The following is a 25,007-nucleotide window of genomic DNA, read 5'->3' on the forward strand; positions in this document are numbered from 1 at the left end:
AGATATCACTACTATGAGCATTACAAAAGACAAACTCAAACTTAGGAGTGTAGCTTTAGGTGCTTGACTTCCATGCAGTCTTTAGATCAATGGTGCTGATTTTCTACTCTAATTCTTTCACATGTAGTAACCCCTAATCATATGTTCAAGTAATTGCCACCTCTTTCAAGAACTTAGGAGGCTTTGGCTTTTCTTTCTCTTCTATTGGCTCATAGTCCAAGCCATGACTCGTGATCTGCCCCTTTATCTCAAGAAAAGTCACCAGACCATCTATACTATCTCTTAGGCCTGCGCTAAGAAAAAACTTCATCTCTTTCTTCATAGTAGCCACTTTTAAACCCATCAAGTTTTCATAGATCCCAACAACTTGAAAATCAGACACTAGTGGAACTGAACCATCTAGTTGTAATGCAACTATCTCCTCATCAGAATCAGTCCAGACATCCAAAGGACCCTCATCATAGCTAGAATTATCACAAATGTCAACAACCATTATAGACTGAGGTTTATTGAGCTTTTGGATGGGTTGGATAGGTTCACTGGGCTTTTGGATGGGTTGGATAAGTTCATTGGGCTTTTGGATGGGTTGGATAAAGTTAATAATTCTGTTAGGGTTTTTTGGGGTGATGGAGATCATGTAGAGACCTGGTGTAGGTGGAAATTTTGGCTAGACATGGGGCTTTTGGGTTGATTTTCTGAGTCAATTATCCTTTTGGCATCAATTAGGTCTTAGATATCATGCTTAAGTTGAAAGCATCAATCGGTGTCATGACTGTGGGCTTGGTAGAACCGGCAACATTGGTTGATATCATAGCTAGGTGGGAGTGGATTTGGTAGTGGTCTGGGTACTAAGAGCTATAGGAGGTCTTGAACTTTGAGACGCTCCAAAACTTCGGGTAAGGGTTGGCTGAATTGAAAAAATCTCCTTGGGGTGAGAGACATAATTTGAACCTCAATAACTTTAATGCCACTTAATTGGCCTATCTCAGGGCCTCTTTCCAAAGTTGACCACAATTTTCTTTTCTAGCTCAAACATCGTGGCATTCAAGGTTTCATTAAGCATGGCCATAGTTTCTTCCATCTTAAGTAGTGCAGGTGAAATCCTTACTAATCTTTTCCCTTCCATAACCCAAGTGACCTGATAGGAAGTCTTTTTGGTGTGTTTTGAGGCTATGTTTTCTCAAAAAATAGGATTTAAAGGTTAACCTAAGTATGCTATGTACATGAATGCAATGCATGAATGGACCAATTTTTTTCTTTTTTTTCTTTTTTTTTTCCTTTACTTTTATGAAACCAAAACCAAAACATACCAATAGAAACAAAACTGAACCAAAACCAGGCCATATAAATTGAACTAAAATCGAACCAAAGACTGAATCAAAATCGAAAGAAAAAAAAATCTCCAAAACTAAATCTTCGCCCCCTTATACCTTCAACTCTCACGCGCAGGGTGAGAAAAAATTCTATCCTAGGCTATGGTACACTGGACACACCAACAAGGGGTGGTCTAGGATGATCCTTCCCTCATAAACAAAGGATTTATATCCTTAAAGTGTAACCATAAGTAAGCATCCTCTTGCTTAACATGGGTTTTGAAATGGACTTGGGCCTATACACACATTGGGTTTATGCATAGGCTTAGGTTCATATCAACTACCACTAGAACTTATGGTTTGAACAAGAAGGATACGAATCCAAAGACAACAAAAATCTACTGGTACCTAGGGTTGAAATCTATGGCTCATGGGCTTTATTGGGTAGGAAAAGGGTCACCCATGCGAGAGCTTGTCCATTAAGCACAACGCCTGAGTCGTGGCTCTTTTATATACTCAAAGGTACAGGCATGGGGTGCTAGCATTCACCAATTCGTCATAGCTCGAGTAGAACCATGGTCTCCTTGGCTAGTACTAAAGGGGCTAAAGGGGTAAGGGTGATCCGTGTGATAGTGTAGTGCAATGCAATGCCAAAAGTTTAGCAGAGGAATAATATTAGACTAATAGAAACATGTTGGAGTAACTATCTATTTAGTCCCCAGTGGAGTCGCTAAACCGTAGGGGTGGGGCGTGAGGCGAAATATCATCCATTAGAATTATATAAAATGCACTGTAATGCCTGTGAAAGATGGTGGAGTCACAATGGTCTCACTTAAGTACCACCTCCTTAGACAAAGATTTCCTAGACATGCACTTCATACAATCCTAATAGAATCAAACCACCGTAAGTACCGCTTCCCATAACACTACCACGGTACTAAGGATTTATGCCACAAAGGCATAGATAGACAGGAGTCGCCACCCGGGTAATAACCGGGACATATTCAGTGTTTCTTCCGAGGGTCATGGATGGCAACTTACTCCTTGCAGAGTTTCCACAACCGTCATTACCATAGCCCAATGTCTAGGTTCGGATAGTGGGTACGTAAGGGAAGGTGTTAGGCACCCTTACGCCTGGTCTAACCTCGTTAATTCGAGTGCAGTCCTCTACTAATGTTTCTAGAAGTCTTGTTTATTATTCCTTTATTAAACTTTATCCTAAAAAATGCAATTCTAATCCTACACACGCAAGTAATTCACAAAAAGGGTTGTTGTTTACACACAATTTTCATGTACAAGTAATTCCTATCTATGGGGTTGCTAATTATTTAAATGATATTTACCAGATGACTAAAATTAATTTATTATTGGGAATTTAATTTACAAACAAATTCAATTTCAAATAACCCTATGTTTCTATTTAACCTAATTAATTAATTTTCACCAAGTTACCTTAAGGATAATTGAACTAAGTTAATTATGTACATGTGTAATTTATTCTAATATCACATAAGTCCCAAACAATCACAACCTAATAAAGATTTCTAACATGCAAATTTATTTTACAATTACCAAGTATTAAATTAAATTTATTTTACATGCCAATATTAGTTTAATTTACAAACAAGATTAATTTTAATTTACAAAGTATTTATTTAAATTAATTACATGCAAAAGTCAGTTAAATTAAAAACAAAGTTAATTTTAATTTACCAAATAAAAGTTATATTATTACTACAGTTTCATGCCAATGGTTATTCAAGAAGTCTTAGAGCTACTTAATCATGGTAAATGCAATGCCATTGGGGCAAGCTACCCTTAAAAAGGGTCTTCTTCTAGTATGGCAATGATATCCCCGGCTTACTCCCGCTTAGCTCCATATAAGCTCCACAAGAAATGCCCTCTTTGGTACTTACCTTAGGGCTACTTACCAATTTTGTTTGTAATAAAAAATAAAGAAACTAAAGAAAATAAAAGAAATAAAGAAAATATTAATAACAATTTACATTGGATTCTAACTCTAGTCTCCTAAAGGGTTAAGATTCCTAATTAGTTACAACTACCTAATGGTCCAAGTCTTCTAACATGATCCAAACACCTTATAACACTTCTTGAATTAAAAGAATACAGAAAATAGATCAAATATCAATTAAAACCTAAGAAAATACAAGAACATGCATAAATATACAATCTTCAAATTTTGGCAGATTAACAGTAGCAAGAAATTCGATTTTTTAAAAATAGTTAAACATGCCTAAAAATCATAAAAAAATTACAGAAGACAGCATACATATCATACAATAACATAAAATTTATAAATCAAACAAAACCCTAGCCGAATGATCTACATAAATCGTAACTCTTCTAAGTGACAGAATCGTACTACTTTTTTGTAAAATTCATAACTCATTAACCACAAAAGATATGAATGCAAAACCAATTGGAAAAGATTCATAAGATTCTGAAGTTAATTTTAGACACTAAATTTGCACAAAAATATTAAGGAACAAGGGAGATATGGGCTTCACAAGTCGGATATCCTGCAAATCAGATTTTACAGGAACCCTAACTTCAAACAGCCATAACTTACAAAATATTAAAGCTTTTTTAGTGATTCTTGAGCCTAAAATTAATGGAATTTCGTGTAGAATATGAATATAATTTTTACAAATTTTTTACAGATTCAGAAAATAAAGAAAAATAATAAAAATACGAGAGACAGAAACTAAACATGTGCAGAGTTGTGTATCCCCTCAAATTAAACATGATTACATGATCTATATGAACATATAAAATAAATTGAAGACAAAGAGCATAGAATTAAAATATTGTGTGGCATAGATCTTGAAAAGAAAACAATAAAAACTGACCTTTCAGAAATCTTGTATGAAAATCTTCTTGAAGAAAAGAAAAAATAAGGAAGAACTCAAAGAGTCTTGAATATCTCTAAATTTCCTATAGCTCTGAATTTTCTCTTCCTCTTTCCTCTCATCATCCCTTCTTCTCTTCTCTAGTAGGGTATTTATAGGGTTTTGGGAGAGAGGTGTGATAGGGTTTGGAGTCTTAGGATGATAAAGTTTAGATGACTTAAACAACTACAATTGCAGAGTTCGAATAAGACTGGGATATGGGTGAGGTGTTTCAACCAATAGGAAGGCAAGAAAAAAAATGGAAGGCACCAATAGGGAATGAGGAAGAGGGTGGGGCCAAGGAGGAGAGAGATATTTTATTATTTTAATTTTTAGAAAATAATTAAATGGGTCCCATTTAAAATTCATAACTAGGCTTTCTTAGGCCCATAGAGCCCAATTAAACTTAATTAGATCTATTTAAGAACTACCCATATTAAATTTAAACAAAATAAAATTTTATTTAAATTTAATTAAATTAATTTCCCCAAAACATTATTATTATTTTTATTTTTTCAAGATCATGCCACAGAATTAATAATTCAGCTCCATGACTTCAATTATATCTTACAGTCATATAATTTTTCATCATCGGGTTTCCCACGGCCTCAATGCACATACTCATTACAAATTAAGGGTCTACACATGGATAATTTTGACATATAATACTGGCCAAATTTCCCTTCCAATCTTAATTAAATTTAAATGAAAAATTAATTGTTCTTCACTTTATTTATATTACTGGAAGATTCTGAGTAGATTATTGCATTTGATTTGCATATGATAAATACTGGCTTGAAATTTCAAGATTCTCTCTCTTCATATAAGAATTAGATAACAAAAATCATTCTTAATTTAAAAAGTGCATTATTAATTTATTATGTTTAAAATAATATTTTGCTATGTTTGGATTTGATCCTATGAATTTCAATAGTACCTCTCCCCTCATGCGTTGATATAACAATAGTTTTAATTCTTAAAAAAATACAATAATTTCAAATTAAATATTGTAATAAACATATATAGTTTCATAAGGTCAAATTAAGGCATGAGTCATCTTGCATGCCACCATATCTTTTACTATTATAACACGTTAAGACTTAGCTCTAAGTTGTTAGCTTTTGCTTCGTTCTAAGAGTTAAATCTATAGGTTAACCTCTTTTATATATATATATATATATATATATATATATATATATATATAACGCACATAGGAATGACATTTCATTGGTAATGAACAAATATTTTATATTTTAAAGGAATATAATATACATAAAAAAAAAATTGACCTAGTTTTCTTTGCATTATATAAATATAAATCTCCTCATAAATTATAAGAAATGCATCTAAACCTCATATTTATGGTTAATTATTAGATATACCGTGAGTATTAAAAAATAATATATTTTCTTTTACAGAAGAGTGAACCTTTCTCATAATATGAAAAGTGAGTCCCATATGATTGTGAAAGATGATGTATGTGTACCGAGTGCATCTAATAATTTTTTCATATTTATATGAATAAAAGAGTATATATTTTAACTGTATTTTTAGTGCATTGTATAATTTATCTAAAAAAAGTGGTTGTTGAGAATATATATATATATATATATATATTTTTTTTTTTTAATTTTTGGATTGCAAAGAAAAATTGGTTTATGAGTTTTAAATGAAGAAAACAATTATTTTTAAAGAAAATTTTTATTTAAATTTGATTTATTATAAATTTAAACATATAAATACATAGAACTCATATATTTAATAAATAATCTTATAATAATAAGTTAAATTTAAGTAAGAAAAATTTCACTAGGAAACAGATTTTGTCAAACTACACCGCAAAAGTGCAAAAATTAAATGGAAGCAGCAAGCACAGCAATTTTATACCGAAGGAGAATAACGACGCCGTTTACAGTATCCATATCACAAATACTTGCAATGCTTGCGGCAGATTCAGCTTCTGGAATATGGTTGCGTTGACATTATTCGGACTCAGATGGTGACGCTATGATTCATAATCATTCACACTACTCTTTCTTTGTTCACCTACTCCCTCGTAATTTAAGAAAACTATTTGGTTCTACTTAAATAAAAATAATATTTGAATTTTGATAAACAAATTACAATAAATTATATCCCAATCCAATGGAGGTAATTTTTTTTCTTTATTTTATTTTATTTAATTTTATGTCAATAATAGTTAAATTTATTAGACTTACATTTTTTAAAAAATAAATCATATATATATATTTTCAATTTTGAAGGATTTGTGCTCTCTTTTTATTAGAATTTTATTTGTTTTGTTATTTTATTAATTGATTAATTGGTATATAGTGCAAAAACAAAAGAACAAATTTAAACAAAAGAACAAATTTTTCTTTTTAAGAGCACATTTTATTTTAGTGATTATCATAACATTGATCAGAAAGTGAGCATTAAACTGAAAAGTGATTAAAAATTGTTATAAAAGAATATACTTCTTTCCGTATGACTAACTAAAATACTTCATCAACTCAATTTAGCTTTAAACTAATATATTTGATTCATATATTTAGCTTTTAGTATATAAAAAATCAACATTATCAGAAGGTTTTATATAATTGCACCTTTGATTTGTATTTTCATATATATTTTTATTTATTTATTTTAAAAAACTACAATTTCTAAAATGAATATGGACGATAATTCATTTTAAAATCAATTCTGGTTTCGCGACTTCATTCCACTATTATACATATAAAATATAAGCCAAACAAAGCTTATTTCCATATAGCTGCAATTCTACATCGCTTGAAATCAGCGCCCCATACTATTCTATCTCTTTTTACTGAAAAAAATCTGGCATTTGCCTATTTTTGGAAGTAGAGTTTTCCCTTAACAAAATAAGTTCAGTCTTTTTTAAAGTCTTTATTCATATTTGTTCTTGTATATCATTGTTAAATGCCAATAGGTTCTTCTTGGAGTTGCTGATCTTTTTGTCTTTTCGTGGCAGCGAAAAGGCTTTTAAGTTAAAATTGGAGCATTAAATTGAATGCTACAAATCCTTGTGTTATTATTTATTAGTTTGAATAACTAATTTTTTTTTTTTTAAATCTTTATTCTAGCTCCGTAAATAATATTAATAAATGGAGGAATTTGCTTTTGTTATGATTTTTGTCAGTGATAATATATATTATCAGTATTCTGTACTTACCCCAAAAAGAAAAACAACATCAATAGGAAAAATCTGAAATTTTAGCAAGCAAACGATATTGTTATATATATATATTGTTAAGCCATTCTCATAAGCGCTTTTGCCAACCAAATATTTTATATTTTTCAGTGAAATTTCAAGTATTTTTAAGGTAAATTCAATGGGCTCTTGTTAAAAACTAATCCTTCAATTCAAGCTTTTGCTATTTTAAGCTTACCAGCAATATATATATACACACACAGAGTGTGCTTGCGGTGGCTTATAGTGGCATACGATAATTTTTGGCTGGGCTGCTCTTATGACGGAGCTTAAGCTCACCTCATACTAAGTTCACTCTTTTATTATTCCCATCTCGTGGTTTTTGGCCATTTGGATGCTCTACTAGCACTAAATTTAAAACACTGAAAATGATTCTGGGGATATTGCATGAAACTGCTACTTAATTTTTTTTTAATTTTTTATTTTTTTCGTAACGTTAAGCTGTTAAACATTGGCAAAAGATACTATTCAGCAAACCATTTCTGTTCCTGAAAAATAGTCAGTTCGTTTCAGAAGGAAGACTACTCGGCAAAACTAAATACAAGGGGTCCAGAATAATATGAATAGAAATATATATGGACATGTATGAAGATGTTGAATGCCATTGTTTGAGTACCACGTAACTACACGTCACTGATTGCTGCATGTTGCTTGCTAAATATTTATAGAATGATGATGCAATCCCACATCCGTTGACAACTAATTCACATAACACTAAACTTAATTCCTATATAGCTAGTAGCTATCGAAATAGCATTTTATGAAGCCACGTAGTAAGCACAAAGCGAACTATTCTTTCGCCTTTTACTAAAGAATACCGTGTGCTTGCTACTCAATAGAGGTATGTGCCGATTTTTGGAGGGCTGATCTCATTAGAGCACAGCCCAAAACCAATACTAGTTTAATTTTATTTCATTTTACATACTGAATATATAACTGTCAATTTCATATATTAGTATGGAACAATGTTCCACGTGAAGATTATCATAATTTATATTGTTAGCATTCAATAACTAATCAAAATTTTAATTGATTTTAAAAATATTTACTAAACGAAATAAAAAAAAATGTTTGATCGGTTATTGATTATAATTAATTTAATTACTAAAAAAAGTTATTATATATATTATTAATTAATTAAATATTAATAAAAATATTTATAATCTTTTTTATTTATAAAAAATCAACAAATATGATTTATTATTAATAAAAAAATAAAACTAAATTGAATTAAAATAACTAAATTTTATCAATTTAACTCAATTATAACCGAATAATACACATTAAACCAGGAGAGATTTATACATTTTCAAAAAAGTAATTGAAATACTTTAATATATGAATTTAACACCATCCCTCATTACCAAAATAAAAAGTTCTCTTGTTCCTATATGTCACAGCTTGAGGGAGCAATGACATATTTAGCATGAACAATCCACGATAGTTGTTTTTCCATTACAACAATTCACAACGCTAAGGATGAGCACTGACGTCCCCACAAGATAGTTAAAGCAGCGCAAACTCTCTCCTCCCCCCTTTTTCACACATGGCATTAATCCCACATCGAATAGATGAAAAGTTGAGGAGTGAACAGAACATATAAATAGGAAATAATGGCTAACTGACAACATACTTACCTGGACGGGGTCAATGTGTGATCAAGAAGGCCCATGGCCTAGTTAGTTGGCTTCTATTGCACTTTAGGGAGTGCATCTGCCTAAGGTCTCCCCAAGTGGGAGAGTCTACGTCATAATTTGTGGCAGTGGGGGCCTGCGTTCGCGCGGCCTCTGCCAATTTTAGTACTACTCTTTGGACTCACTGGCAACGGGGAAGTCGTTTGCTTCAACTCTATCCTTTCTCTCCTTGTGTGGAGCATGGTTTTAAATTACGATCGTGACCGCAATTAAGGTAACGAAAACGGACTTGTGACCTGTGAGGGTTGTAACGTAACGGTAACAGCCTGGCGCTATGTAAATTTTTTGAAAAATTTACAAAGTTCATAAAATGAGTAGATATTAGTAGAAATAAATAAAATTAAGATATACAACTATATACTAAGTATTTATATATCAAATAAAGATGTTATCATCTATCATATTTGGACATCATTAACATTAACTAATTTAGACCTAAAATAATTATATAAATTGTAAATAACTAACCTTCTTACCACCAAAATGAATGTTTATGAGGTTCTTGATATTCTTGACTTTTTCAACATTTATACTTATACTTAGTTTTAGCAAATAGGAAATATCTAAAAAATTAATTAAAAGTGTATTTGATGTTATTTTGTAATTAATAATTATTTTAATAAAATTCATTCTAAAAATGTTTCAAGAAGCAACAAATAACAATTATATACTTGTTTTTTAGAAAAATAAATCAACATTAGAAAAAAAATGCACATAAACTATAAGTTTAACAATAAATCTAACATTAACAACAATTTTTAACAATAAATATGCAAAAAAAAAAGAAGAAAAAAATCAGTAAATAATTGACATAAATATCAAAAAAATAAAGAACACTCACATTTTTAAGACGTTGCAACTTGCAAGGTTGTAGAACTTGTAGAGTAGAGAATAGAGAATGTTAAGGCCTTTTGTTTGCAAGAACAAATTTAGAACACTCAATAGGGGGTTGTTCACTGCTGTCTTTTGTTTCCAAGTAAGAGAAAAATTAGTTATGAAGGTGGAGACTAGAGAATTGTCACGATCTAACCTATGGGCCGGACCGGCACTAGGACCTGGGTCAACCTAGAGCCCCCGAGGCTCATAGTAAGTCTAACTATTCCTTAACTTAATCCTAAGGCCCATATTGAGCCCCATTTCAAGAAATCAATCGGACAGAGTCCGGCCATAATATGGACCGTCCAATGGAGAGTTTTTGACTCACCCAACCTGTAAGCTACTCATCACGTCATAAAATCAAATGGGAGCTTAGCTTTCTCATCCAATTCAATCATACATGCATTTAATAGATTTACAAATCTAATATGGCATTATATTACAGACTCAAATCAAATAAAATACTTCTAACACATGGAGAGTTCTAGAATTTAGTAAAGTTATACAAAACATAACAGATATTACTAAATGACCTGCGAAGGAGAGAGGCAGGTTAGAACTCAATAAGAAATCTCCTGTATTCTAGAAAAATAAGGTGAACAGGAGTGAGCATTCGATTCAGAGAGTAAAATACTGATTTTAAGTACAATTTCTATAGTTATCTAAAGCTAATGCATTTTAAAAAGTGGAATGCAACACCTTCATAGTTTTCATACAATTCACATTGTAAATAAAAAAAAGGTAATTTGGAGTAGTCACACACCCATATAATATTCAAACAGTACATATATAGGAGTTGATCCCCTATACAACTCACTTAATCCAACCTTTGCCAGCGAGTACATCTCAAGCAGGACTTTCTCTTAATAGATCAAATGCGGGGGCCAACGAGATCATCTCGAGCCGTGCCTACCCTGACTTATCCATAAAAGGATCGAGTCTCATCAAGTCAAACTCCAGCCACGTCTACTCGTCCTGTCCACATCTAATATCACACACCACACGCATGCCAACACACGCACACTGCTCCAAATTACCATAAAACAACATTCATAATATTTTATCAAATAAAAGATACAATATAAAATGTTCCTAGTATTTAACTATATATATATATATATATATATATATATATATATATATTTATAAGTGATACATAGGCATGCCTGATAGCTGTAATCCGCAAGTGCACGGGTCACAGTAGTATAGTTTTAAAAAATGATATCGATCCCACAGGGAATTGTGCTTAAATTGGAAATAAAAGGATAAGCTAATTAGAATGACAAAATTTAAAGATGTAAAATGAAATTTGGAATTAAAATTGGTATTTAAGGAATTAATGCTAAATCAAACAATTAATTAAAATTAATTAAACTAGATTACCAAAAATTAATTTGAAATTGCTATTTATAAATTTTGAGAGGAATTAAATCTAAATTCAATAAAAATTAAAGTGATTCTAGAGATTGGATTTTTCAATATTGTTTGCATGTGGTTTATCCCTAATTTAGCCAAACACATGAGAATTGCAATTTTGAGGGAAATCAATTCTTAAATTTTTAAAACCTTTTTCAAGCATTCCAAAGTTGGTTTTCATTAAATCAAACCCTGTTTTCACGGTATTTCAAACCTAACAAAAACCCATTTAAAGCTCTAATTGATTTTTGGAAAGTTCCCCTTAATCCTCTTAGCTTATCTCTAACACCAAGAAAATAAAGTTTATTGCAAGATTATCTATCCCTAATATTCACTTTTCAGTCCATCTATTAAGGATTAAAGCTTAACTTAATGAGGGCCCATTCATCAAGCAAAGCAATAAGCTCACAAGCAATAAATCAAAATATAACAAACCTCATTTAAATGGCTAAATCAGTTCAAAACCACAATACAAAACAATATTTACAAACCCATCTCTAGAATCTCAAATAACTACTCACTATTCATAGTTTCAAGACAAACCCAAATGTATAAATGAAGAAATAATGGAAATGTAAGCTAAGGAGTAGAAAAACCCAGAAAAATGCAGAAGAATCTGCTGCAGAAAAGTGCAGAAACATGCTCCTGCTGCTGCTAGAAAAATGAATCCCGTGCTCCCTCCTTCTCTCTTTCTATTCTTGCCAAAAATGCCTCCCTTGCTCTCTATGGAAAGAAAATGATAAAGGAGGCTTTATATGAGCTAAGGGTCTGCCCTAGAATGGGTAAAAAGGAGGAAGGTTCCAGAGAAAGTGAGGTAAAAAGTCGGAGTAACGAAAATGCCACGTCAGCCATTTCCAGTAAAAACGACATAAGCTGAGTCGGTTGTGTTGCGGGTTGTGTAGCTCTCGGCCTGAATATCTGACGATCGACACAACCTGCGACATAAGCTAACTCGGTTGTGCTGCAGGTTGTGTCGCTCTCGGCCATTTTTTTACTCAACTTCAAAAATTTTGCAATTCGACTTTAATCTCCTCCAAATGGCTACTCTGATCAAAATACACCAAATTTCTCCAAATTTAACCTACAAAACAAGTAAATTCCAAAAATTAAACTAAAAAGTGTGAAATTTGTAAAATTGACTAAATATATACTAATATCTATAATAATAGCTATGAACAAGGGTAAATTATGTGCAAAAATTACTCCTAAATGATGATATAAAATGCATGCATCAAATTCCCCCATACTCAAACTCTTGCTTGTCCTCAAGCAAAATTTCATTAAAACTCATTTGGAAGGGAATAGAATCAGTCTTTGAAAACACAAAAATCACTAATCTAAACCACCAACTTACCTCTAGCCACCAACATTCCAAGTTCCCACCAGCAAAAGCACAAAGAATGAAGCAAGCACTCTCAACAATTACAGAATAGCTAAGAATTAACCAATCAACCCAAGCAACAAATACCAACCAGCTACAAGAGTCAATTGTGCCAAAACAAACCTAAATGAAATAGATAGCCAATGTGTCTCAAATAGATGGTGAGTAATGTATGGAAGATTATATTGCCAAACCCATATGCAAGCATAAAAGATCTAACTCTACTAATGTAACAAGTATTTTTCAAAGAATCATTAGGTCTTTTTAAGGGTTGTAATGGGGTCCAATAAGGTAAAATTGTGGTTAACAAAGAAAGGGAATAAGGTAAGCAAAATATGAGAATAATATTAATCATGAAACTCAAAGTGCATCCTTTTTTTTTTTTTTTAAATCAAGAGGAAAGAAATTCACAATGAATCTCAAGTGCTATCACAATGATTATACAAAGGGACTACTTTTTATACTTATTTTATTTTATTTTATTTTGATTTTGTATGTGTCCCTATTTCATGTCACACCCAAAATTACCTTTGGGATATTTTGGTGACCTCCTTTTTTTTTTAATATCAACTTTTCACAATTACTCTAGCACTTTTCAAGATGTTTCAATCCTCCATGTTTATATATATATATATATATTTTTTTATGCACTTAATTGCTAAAATATTATTCTCATAAATAGGTGGTAGTGTTTAGGTTTAATGGCTAGGTAAATGATTTGGGTTCCAAAGAAATTAGGAAATTAAGGTTCAAGGGGGTTTACGAGGGTTGAAATAAAATTAAGGTAGGATAAGGCTAAATGTGAGGTTTAAAATATGAAGGAATGCCTAAATCATATTCTTATCAAATGCAAGTTAAAAATTTCGCTTTGAAAGATCTAGGATGCTTGTTCTAGGAATGGTGAGACGACAATGACCATTTTCTTTCTTAAAGGCTTATCCAGACACTCAAAACTCAAAATAACTAATCAGAATCTGCATACCTAGATAAATATATTAATTTTCAGCTATTAAGTAAGAGAAAGAATAATGCTTAAGACTTTGTACCCAGCTGGAACTTTCATTCCACTAACCATCTAAAGGCAAGTTGGATTGCTTGAATAAGTGGCTTATGGAATTCAAAGACTGGTTTAAAAATCCAAAAAATTTTAAATGGATAAATGGAATGCATGAATGTATAAGTGTATAATGAATCTATATGCAACGAAGTATGTATAACTAAGTGTATGAAGTTATATGCAGTGTATATAGGTGAATATGTACAAGTATGAAGTAATGAATGTGTCGCTATATGCAAGTCAAAAAGGAAAAATAATTTTTGCAAAAAATTTACCCTCTCCCCCATACTCAGAATGAACATTGTCCTCAATGTTAAAATAGTGCAAGGAATGGGATAATTTGGCTATATGTGCAGAAAATGGGGGCTCATATGTGGATAAAGAATTAGTACCCTGTTGCATAAGTGATAGCACAACTTGTGTTAAAAGCGACACAAGCTGAGATGAGAATTGTTACCTCATTGAAGTGCAGCCAATTTAATTAAGTAAAATTTGGACAGCTGCTGCACTCATTGCAAAAGAAACAGTGCAATGGAATCCATTAAATCAATTAAACTCAAAAATTTGGAATGGGGAAGTTAAGCTCAAAAATGTAACCATCAAGTGTAAATCCGAAGTAGCACATAAAAGCAAGTGAGCAATGTACTAAGGACATAAAAGAAAAATGTATTTTATGAGGAACTAAAAAAACTGAATAAGTAAATGGTTCAAGTAAAAGAAAAACAACACAAGCAAAATATTAACTAAACAAGTTCAAAATACTAATTAATTAAGCAACGAAATTAAAGACATGAAATGTAAATGGAGAATAAAAGCTGGTCAGTCAGGTATGAGAACTCCTTTGCCCTTGCCATCTTGTGGAGGTGGTGGTGCTTTTGGTGGCTGCTGTGGAGAGATGATGCTCAAAATCAGTGCCTGGTTTGTTTCGATCTTCTCCAGCTTAGCTCGCATGACTTTCAACTCGTCTTGCATTTCAGCACTTCGATCCAAATATATGTCAGCTAAATCTCGTAGTGTCTGAAAAGAGACATCCGTCATTTGCCGAAAAGAATAGATCTCATCACTGAGATTCTCCATGAATGTCAAAAGAGTTGCTATGGATGGTCCGTGTCGTTGATGAAGCAGGTTGAGCAGCTGGTGGAGCTCGGCTTGAAGGTTGTGTAAAAGGCTGCTCAAATGGTCGCTCAGATGCTGAGGAGGAGCTAATTGTAGTGGGAGAACCAGGTGGTGGTTCTGTTAGTGCAGGAATCTCATACAGCTTGGTAGCCTCATTTTTGATACAAAATTTTTGGTTGGCCAAATGAGGTCCATCCAAAAATAACAAACCAGTTGGAAGAGCAGGACACTTGTGCATTTGAGGATTAAAGCCAAAATAATGTGCAATGGGTGTGACCAAACCTCCAAAGACAATGTTACCAGTACCCCTAGTGGTCTGGCGGATCACATGTCGGCAAAAATAATAACCAGGGGAAGCTTTTTTGCCAGTTTTTGCACACCACAAAAAGAATAGATCATACTGTGACATTGTGCCAACACTAGATCCTCTGCCTAAAATTGTATTTGCAATTAGTCGCTGAAGCAATCTCAAGGCATGATTCTCAATCTTGGAGGCCTTACTGTGTCCCGGTTTGAAGGTACCTGCTGAAGGTGCAATCCGCTGCCAAAATTCATACGCATTATAGTCCCTTTGGCTAGCAGGTATTTTGAACAGACCATCAGGTGGAAAGCCAAATATATGGTGAAAATTATCCATAGACAGCACCCTATCTTGACCAAGGCATCTAAAATGGATTGTCAAGTCATTATCCAAGGCAATTTTATGCTCATTAGTGGACAGGGAGGCCATAAATTCCTGCACTAAAATGGGGTAAACCAGTTCCTATTTATGTGCAAATCGCACCCAACCTAAAGCATCTAACAGAGTCTGCATTTCATCATATATCTTCAAGGATTTAAGTGTAGACACATCCAAATACCGAGTTTGAACCATTTGTCGAGCTACAACTCTTGCCTTATTTTTCTTCATGTCGTGAGGTAATACCCGGTGTAGCAAGAGAGGCAAAGAGGAAGGGAATGCAAAGTTACCTTTAGATGTACCGGGGCGCTTCACCGCCGACTTCGGGATGCCATGTCGGACAGCAGGTGCGGCAGTCATTGGAGGCGGGATTGGAGGTTGTTGTGTGGCCGGTTCAGGTCGCTTCCTCTTGACGCCGCCCGTTGATTTGTGTGGCTTAATGTTTTTCGCCTTTTTCTTTTTGAATGTGGCGATCGTGGCATCACCAGAATGGGCCGGCGATGGGTCGGCGTTCATGGGCGGGGTGCCTTGGGGCTGCGGCGGCTGTGAAGAGTGGGGAGGTGAGTTTTCGAAGGATAATGGGGAGTCGGACATGGCGAAATGGGCGTGATCGGAAAAGGAGAAATATGGGAAGAATGGTGGGTGGTGGAGGCGACGGTGAAGATGAAGGTTACGGCGGGCGATGTCGAGAGGAAGAAGAAGTTAGTGGGTCATCGGGTTAGGGGCTTTAGGTTTGGGTTGTGGGCTTGGGTGTAGTCGGTTGGGCTACGGGAGGTAGTGGGTTAGTCGGTTGGGTTTTAGGGTTAGTTTCGGGCTTGGGCTTATGGGGTACGATTTTTAGGGCTTTGGGTTTGCTGCTGGCCCATTCTGGTGAAGGAAGTTTTTATCCTGCAAAACAAACAGGCGACACAAGTTAGAACATAAGGATAGGGGGGGTTGTGTCGGAAGTTGTGCAACAATCTGCCCAAAAGTGTGCCCAGCGGACATAAGCGGTGACACAAGCAAACCCGGTTATGTCGCAGGTTGTGCAACAATCTGCCCAAAAATGTGCCCAGCGAACATAAGCGGTGACACAAGCAAACCCGGTTATGTCGCAGGTTGTGCAATCTGCTGCCCAAATTTGACCAAATTTCATAGCACCTAAAAATTTGAAACAAATTAGATTTCAAATGATTAAACCTTCATAACATGAATTCTAATTGTTCAACTTGTTATGTTCATTAAATACTCATAAAAAATAATTTTTCAAAGCACCAATTCACACATCCAAATTCAAATAATTTTCCTTTTAAACCAAGATGTCAAAATTTGGAAAAATTTTCTCTTAAAATTAACAAAAAGGGCAATGAATCCAGCAATATGCACCAGCAAATACTCAACAATAGAAAGATGAAAATTATAAGTGAACAAATTTGAAACTAAAATTTAAAGCCAAAAATTTAAAGCTAGACTAAAAAAAATTTTTTTTTATATGCTCATTTGCTTGTAATGCATTGTATCCCATCTGCACAAGGAAATTAAAACAATGTTAAACTCTGAATAAGGAGTATAGAAAAAACTTAAAACAAATATATATATGAAAGAAATAAAGAATCAATGAAAAATTATGAGTTATGCACAAAAATGCTAAGTTTAGGTCTTTAGCTTGACCATACTCACCCAAAATTTCATGGAGAATGAGAGAGATAGCAAGTTGCTATCTTCTCAATTGGCTCACCAACTGAATAATGCCTCAATCTTTGCCCATTTACCTTGAAATTACCCGATTTTTCACCAAAGATTTCCACAGCACCATGAGGGAAAACTTTTACAATTTTGAATGGACCGGACCACCTTGATTTTAGTTTTCCTGGAAAAAATTTCAACCTTGAATTGAATAAGAGAACTAAATCTCCTTCTTTAAAGTCCTTTTTCTTGATATGCCTATCATGACATTTTTTTGTTCTTTCTTTATAGATCCTAGCATTTTCATAAGCATCAAGTCTCAATTCTTCTAACTCATCAAGTTGCAAAAGTCTTTTGTGTCCAGTAGCTTGTAAATCAAAATTGATTGCTCTTATGGCCCAATAAGCTTTATGTTCTAACTCTACGGGCAAATGGCATGATTTCCCAAAAACTAACCTATAAGGTGTAGTCCCTATGGGGGTTTTGAATGCTGTTCTATATGCCCAAAGAGTGTCATCTAATTTAAGGGACCAATCTTTTCTGGATTTATTGACAGTTTTCTCCAAGATTTGCTTGATTTCTCTATTTGTGATTTCTACTTGGCCATTTGTTTGAGGGTGATATGGTGTGGCAATCCTATGCTTTACCCCATATTTTCTCATCAATTTTTCAAATTGGTGGTTGCAAAAATGGCTACCACCATCACTAATTATGGCACGTGGGGCACCAAATCTGGTTAAAACAAATTTTTTCAGAAATTTTACCACAACTTTTGCATCATTGGTAGGTGTAGCAATAGCTTCTACCCATTTAGATACATAGTTCACCCCTACCAAGATATATTTATTCCCATAAGAAGATGGAAATGGCCCCATGAAATCAATTCCCCACACATCAAACAATTCAACTTCTAATATGGACTGTTGGGGCATCTCATCTCTCTTGGAAATGTTGCCTACCCTTTGGCACCTATCACACTTGCTTACAAAATCTCTCACATGTTTAAACAATTTAGGCCAATAGAAACCTGATGTCAAGACCTTTTCAACAGTTTTTGAGACACTAAAATGACCACCATATTCAGAGGAATGACAATGGTAAATAACATCATGTATTTCTTCCTCTGGTATACATCTTCTAATTATTCCATCATTGCATCTCCTAAACAAAAGAGGTTCTTCCCAAGAATAAAATTTAACATCATGCAAGAATCTTTTCTTTTCTTTTAAGATAAATCAGGTGGCAAGACACCACAAGACAAGAAATTCACAATATCAGCAAACCATGGAAGTGCAGAATTCAACACATACAACTGCTTATTCATGAAAAACTCATCAATTGGCACAATTTCATCATCTTTATTTTCTGTTTTTATCCTAGAAAGGTGGTCAGCCACCACATTCTCAACACCCTTTTTATCTCTTATTTCCAAATCAAATTCTTGAAGTAACAAAATCCATCTAATCAACCTAGATTTAGCTTCTTTCTTGCTCATTAAATACCTTATTGCTGCATGATCAGTGAAAACAATTACCTTTGAGTTGACCAAATAAGAACGAAATTTATTGAGTGCAAATACTACCGTAAGGAACTCATTTTCAGTTGTAGCATAATTAACTTGAGCTTCATCAAGGGTTCGGCTTGCATAGTAAATGGCATAAGGTTTCCTATCTTTCCGCTGGCCAAGGACAGCTCCAACAGCAAACTCGCTTGCATCACACATAATTTCGAATGGCAAAGTCCAATCCGAGGGGTTGCATGATAGGAGCTGTTGTTAAGGCCGTCTTCAACCTGCAAAAAGCAACCATACGATCTTGATTAAAATCAAATTTAACATCATGATTCAAGAGATTTGTTAAGGGTTTAGCAAGTTTAGAAAAATCCTGAATAAATCGCCGGTAAAACCCGGCATGTCCAAGAAAACTCCGCACTCCTTTGACAGTGGTTGGAGGGGGCATTTTTTCAATAATTTCTATTTTAGCTCTATCCACTTCAATTCCCCTATTTGAGATCAAATGCCCTAAAACGATCCCCTCTTGGACCATAAAGTGGCATTTCTCCCAATTCAACACCAAATCATTATCAGCACATCTCTGCAAGATTTTAGACAAATTAGTCAAGCATGAATCAAAATTAGTGCCATAAACTAAAAAGTCATCCATGAAGACCTCCATAATTTCTTTAATAAAATCAGAAAAAATGGCCATCATGTACCTTTGAAATGTGCCAGGCGCATTACACAATCCGAATGGCATCCTTCGATATGCAAAGGTGCCATAGGGACAGGTAAAGGTAGTTTTTTCTTGGTCATCAGGATGTATTGGAATTTGAAAGAAACCAGAATATCCATCTAAGTAACAAAAGAATGAATGCTTGGCTAATCTCTCTAACATTTGATCCATAAAAGGAAGGGGAAAATGGTCTTTTCTTGTAGCATTGTTCAACTTCCTATAGTCTATGCACATTCTCCAACCTGTAACAGTTCTAGTGGGTATCAATTCATTATTCTCATTTTTAACAACTGTCACCCCACCTTTCTTTGGTACAACATGCACAGGACTAACCCACTCACTGTCAGAAATAGGGTAAATAATTCCAGCAGCTAGTAATTTTAGGATTTCCTTTTTCACAACATCTTTCATTGTAGGATTCAATCTTCTTTGATGTTCAATGGAAGGTTTACTATTTGGCTCAAGGAAAATCCTATGCATACAAACTGTTGGACTAATTCCCTTTATATCATCAATTGCATAACCCAAAACTCTTCTATATTCTCTCAAAACTCTCAACAATTTGTCAATCTCAATATCAGTCAAACATGCATTGATTATAACAGGATATGTTTCATTCGGTCCAAGAAAAGCATACCTGAGGTTGGAAGGAAGAGGTTTAAGATCTACCTTTGGGGCATCCTCTACCTTTAATGATAGTGGTTTGATCTCCAAATTTTGTACTCCTTCAAGTTGAAAAATTGTGGCTTCAGGATGTGGTGGAGAGCTCTCCAAGTGTTGTGCAAAAGTAGCTATGTTGTGATTGTCATCATCAATGCTCGCACCATGGACTAAGCAATTTTCAAGTGGGTCTTATAGATAGCCTTTTCTAAAATGCTCTTGAACAATCTCATCAATAATGTCTACCCGCAAACAAGACTCAACTTCTTCATGTTTCCTTTTCATGGCTGGATTGATGTTGAATATCATTTGATCATCTCCCACTCTAAGTGTCAATTTCTCACCCTTTACATCAATTAATGCACCAGCTGTTGCCAAAAAGGGTCTTCCCAATAAGATAGGAACTTTTGTGTCTTCTTCCATATCTAAAATGACAAAGTCCATCGGAATGTAAAATTTCCCAACCTTGATAGGCACATTTTCAAGAATGCCTTCCGGATACTTAATTGAACGGTCAGCCAATGAAAGATACATGTTAGTGGGCTTCAACTCTCCCATATTCAACTTCTCATATATTGAAAGTGGCATTAGGCTGACACTAGCTCCAAGGTCACATAAGGCATTTGCCACACAATTATCACCAATATGACAAGGAATGGAAAACACACCCGGATCTTTGAGTTTGGGAGGTAACTTCTTTTGAATTATAGCACTACATTGCTCTCCCAAGTTGATGGTGTCATAATCTTCTAGCCTTCTCTTGTTGGAAAGAATCTCCTTCAAAAATTTGGCATAACTTGGCATTTGGGATAGTGCCTCAGTGAATGGCACATTGATATACAACTTCTTTAGCACTTCAAGGAACTTGCCAAATTGTTTGTCTAGCTTGTGCTTGATGAATCTTTGAGGGTAGGGAAGGGTGGGCTTGTAAGGTTCAGGTGGGATGTATGGTTTCTCTCCCTCATCTTGCTCACTTTTGCTTTCTTCTTCTTTTTCATTTTTCTTGCTCTCAATTGAATTTTCTTCTTTTGTGCTCTCTTTTTCTTCTCTCTTGTTTTCACTCTCTTGACCAACTTTCTTACCACTTCTCAAGGTCACAACCTTACATTGTTCATGAGGGTTTTGTGGTTGGCTAGGTAGTTTCCCATAGGATTTGCTTGCCGATGAGCTTGCTTGTTGCGCCAATTGAGTCTCCAACATGCGGTTGTGGACTTGTAATTGATCCATGGTTTGTCTCATGTGTTGCATTTCTTCCTCCAATTTGCTATTCATCTTGCTTTGTTCAGAAAAAAATTTCTCCATCATGCTTTCCAAGGTTGGCTTCGGTTCATGAGGTGGAAGAGATTGTTGTGCTCTTGCTTGATATCCCGGTTGTGGCTGCCTTGTGGGTTGAAATTGAGGCTGAAATTGAGGCCTATTTTGCTGCATAAACTGCTGGTTTTGAGCATAATTTGAGCTTTGGCCTTGTTGAGCAAAAGTTGCTTGTGGTCTCCATGTTGAGTTGTTCACATTAGAGTAAGCATTTCCCATTGGTTTTTGTTGATAACCTCCTGCATAAGCAGCTTGTTCTTGCAAATAATCATCACCATAAGAAGAGTAATCAACTCCACAACTTTGAGTTCCATCTGTGTAGGCAACTTGTTGCATAGTTGTGGGAGTTGAGGTTGTTGCCTTTGTGCAAAAATCACTAAGAAGCTGAGTCAACTGGTCAAATCTTGCATTCATGTAGTTAACTGAGTCAAGTTCATAAATTCCAACTTTCTTTGGCTCAAGTGCTCTAGGATTTCCCCACAAATGGGTGTTATGAGCAATCTTCTCTAATAGATCATGGCATTCTTCACTTGTCATTCTCATGAAATCTCCTCCTGCTTGTGAATCAATTGTGTTTCTTATGGCTGGAGTAACTCTGGTGTAGAAATTCCGAACAATCATCCATTTGGGTATTTCATGATGAGGACATTGCCTTTCAAGCTCCTTAAATCTCATCCAAGATTCATACAAAGTTTCATCATCCCTTGGCTTAAATGTAACGGCCCGGCCCACTAGTGATATTGTCCGCTCTGGGCCGAAGCCCTCACGGTTTTAAAACGCGTCAATAGGGGTTAGGAACCTCCATCTTATGAACCCAGCATCTCTCCCGTGTTTTGTCGATGTGGGATTTGCCTAGGGTGTTACAATCCACCCCCCTTATGGGACTCAGTGTCCTCGCTGAGGTTTGCCCCACCATCGTTCAAGGTTGCACGCGGAGCGGCTCTGATACCACAAATGTAACGGCCCGGCCCACTAGTGATATTGTCCGCTCTGGGCCGAAGCCCTCACGGTTTTAAAACGCGTCAATAGGGGTTAGGAACCTCCATCTTATGAACCCAGCATCTCTCCCGTGTTTTGTCGAAGTGGGATTTGCCTAGGGTGTTACATTAAAAGCTACCATCAAATTCCTCAAATGAGTAGTCTTCCCAGGTGGGAAAAATTGAGATAGAAAAGCTTGAGATAGCTGCTCCCAAGTAGCTATAATAGCTTGTGGAAGTGAGTCATACCACTCCAATGCTGAATCCCGAAGAGAGAATGGAAATAAGGTGAGCCGAATCACTTCATCAGAAACTCCAGGTTGTCTTTGTGTACCACATATCATCAAAAATTTCTTCAAATGAGAATGAGGATTTTCAAGTGGACTACCTCCAAATTGTGAATTCTGAACCATTTGAATAAGACCAGTCTTTAACTCAAATTGATTAGCTCCAATGATAGGTCTGTTATCTCTCACATCTGCACATCTAGGAAAAGCATAATCTAACATGGATCTTCTTTGAGGATCATTTTGATTAGCAACTGCATTTTGCCCGTTTTGCTCATTTCCTCCATTGTCTCCACCAATAGCTCTATTTTGATTCTCCATATTTTCTATTGTCTCCTCTTGCTCAAATATTTGTTGTTCTTCTTTTTCTGCTTCCTTTCTTCTTTTGTATTCCTTTTTGTTAGCTCGGCAGAATTTTTCAATTTCAGGATTGAACAACAATTCAGTATCACTTGTGCTTTTCGATCGTCTCATAAACAAGAAAAGTACCTGAAAAACACAAGGAGTAGTAGTGAAAATAAAAGAAATAAAAATTCTAGTTAGCTTAAAACAATTAAAATCCAACTTAAAACAAACAATTCCCCGGCAACGGCGCCAAAAACTTGATAGCTTTAATCCGCAAGTGCACGGGTCACAGTAGTATAGTTTTAAAAAATGATATCGATCCCACAGGGAATTGTGCTTAAATTGGAAATAAAAGGATAAGCTAATTAGAATGACAAAATTTAAAGATGTAAAATGAAATTTGGAATTAAAATTGGTATTTAAGGAATTAATGCTAAATCAAACAATTAATTAAAATTAATTAAACTAGATTACCAAAAATTAATTTGAAATTGCTATTTATAAATTTTGAGAGGAATTAAATCTAAATTCAATAAAAATTAAAGTGATTCTAGAGATTGGATTTTTCAATATTGTTTGCATGTGGTTTATCCCTAGTTTAGCCAAACACATGAGAATTGCAATTTTGAGGGAAATCAATTCTTAAATTTTTGAAACCTTTTTCAAGCATTCCAAAGTTGGTTTTCATTAAATCAAACCCTGTTTTCACGGTATTTCAAACCTAACAAAAACCCATTTAAAGCTCTAATTGATTTTTGGAAAGTTCCCCTTAATCCTCTTAGCTTATCTCTAACACTAAGAAAATAAAGTTTATTGCAAGATTATCTATCCCTAATATTTACTTTTCAGTCCATCTATTAAGGATTAAAGCTTAACTTAATGAGGGCCCATTCATCAAGCAAAGCAATAAGCTCACAAGCAATAAATCAAAATATAACAAACCTCATTTAAATGGCTAAATCAGTTCAAAACCACAATACAAAACAATATTTACAAACCCATCTCTAGAATCTCAAATAACTACTCACTATTCATAGTTTCAAGACAAACCCAAATGTATAAATGAAGAAATAATGGAAATGTAAGCTAAGGAGTAGAAAAACCCAGAAAAATGCAGAAGAATCTGCTGCAGAAAAGTGCAGAAACATGCTCCTGCTGCTGCTGGAAAAATGAATCCCGTGCTCCCTCCTTCTCTCTTTCTATTCTTGCCAAAAATGCCTCCCTTGCTCTCTATGGAAAGAAAATGATAAAGGAGGCTTTATATGGGCTAAGGGTCTGCCCTAGAATGGGTAAAAAGGAGGAAGGTTCCAGAGAAAGTGAGGTAAAAAGTCAGAGTAACGAAAATGCCACGTCAGCCATTTCCAGTAAAAACGACATAAGCTGAGTCGGTTGTGTCGCGGGTTGTGTAGCTCTCGGCCTGAATATCTGACGATCGACACAACCTGCAGTGCGACATAAGCTAACTCGGTTGTGCTGCAGGTTGTGTCGCTCTCGGCCATTTTTTTACTGAACTTCAAAAATTTTGCAATTCGACTTTAATCTCCTCCAAATGGCTACTCTGATCAAAATACACCAAATTTCTCCAAATTTAACCTACAAAACAAGTAAATTCCAAAAATTAAACTAAAAAGTGTGAAATTTGTAAAATTGACTAAATATATACTAATATCTATAATAATAGCTATGAACAAGGGTAAATTATGTGCAAAAATTACTCCTAAATGATGATATAAAATGCATGCATCAATGCCTGAACATATAATAATATTGAAATTTTGATTAAAATCAATATTTTACTTACTGACTTAAACTGAGGTCACTGTGGTGGTTGGGAGGAGGAGGAAGGCTGCCCTGACTC

General features: G+C 34.5%; 1 protein-coding gene and 2 non-coding genes across 3 annotated transcripts in view; all 3 read left to right on the forward strand.

Annotated features, from left to right (window-relative positions):
- The window catches only part of LOC110631958 (regulator of telomere elongation helicase 1 homolog), a 107,032-nt gene that overhangs the window by 67,958 nt on the left and 14,067 nt on the right, over nt 1-25,007 (forward strand). The gene's annotated exons all lie outside the window — the stretch shown is intronic.
- LOC131181292 (U5 spliceosomal RNA) lies at nt 8,219-8,335 on the forward strand. Its single transcript, XR_009149918.1, has one exon. It is a non-coding gene; the product is annotated as a U5 spliceosomal RNA (small nuclear RNA).
- On the forward strand, nt 9,084-9,245 carry LOC131181078 (U1 spliceosomal RNA). Its single transcript, XR_009149705.1, has one exon. It is a non-coding gene; the product is annotated as a U1 spliceosomal RNA (small nuclear RNA).

This window comes from Hevea brasiliensis, chromosome 6 (assembly GCF_030052815.1).
Source record: "Hevea brasiliensis isolate MT/VB/25A 57/8 chromosome 6, ASM3005281v1, whole genome shotgun sequence".
Taxonomy (NCBI): domain Eukaryota; kingdom Viridiplantae; phylum Streptophyta; class Magnoliopsida; order Malpighiales; family Euphorbiaceae; genus Hevea; species Hevea brasiliensis.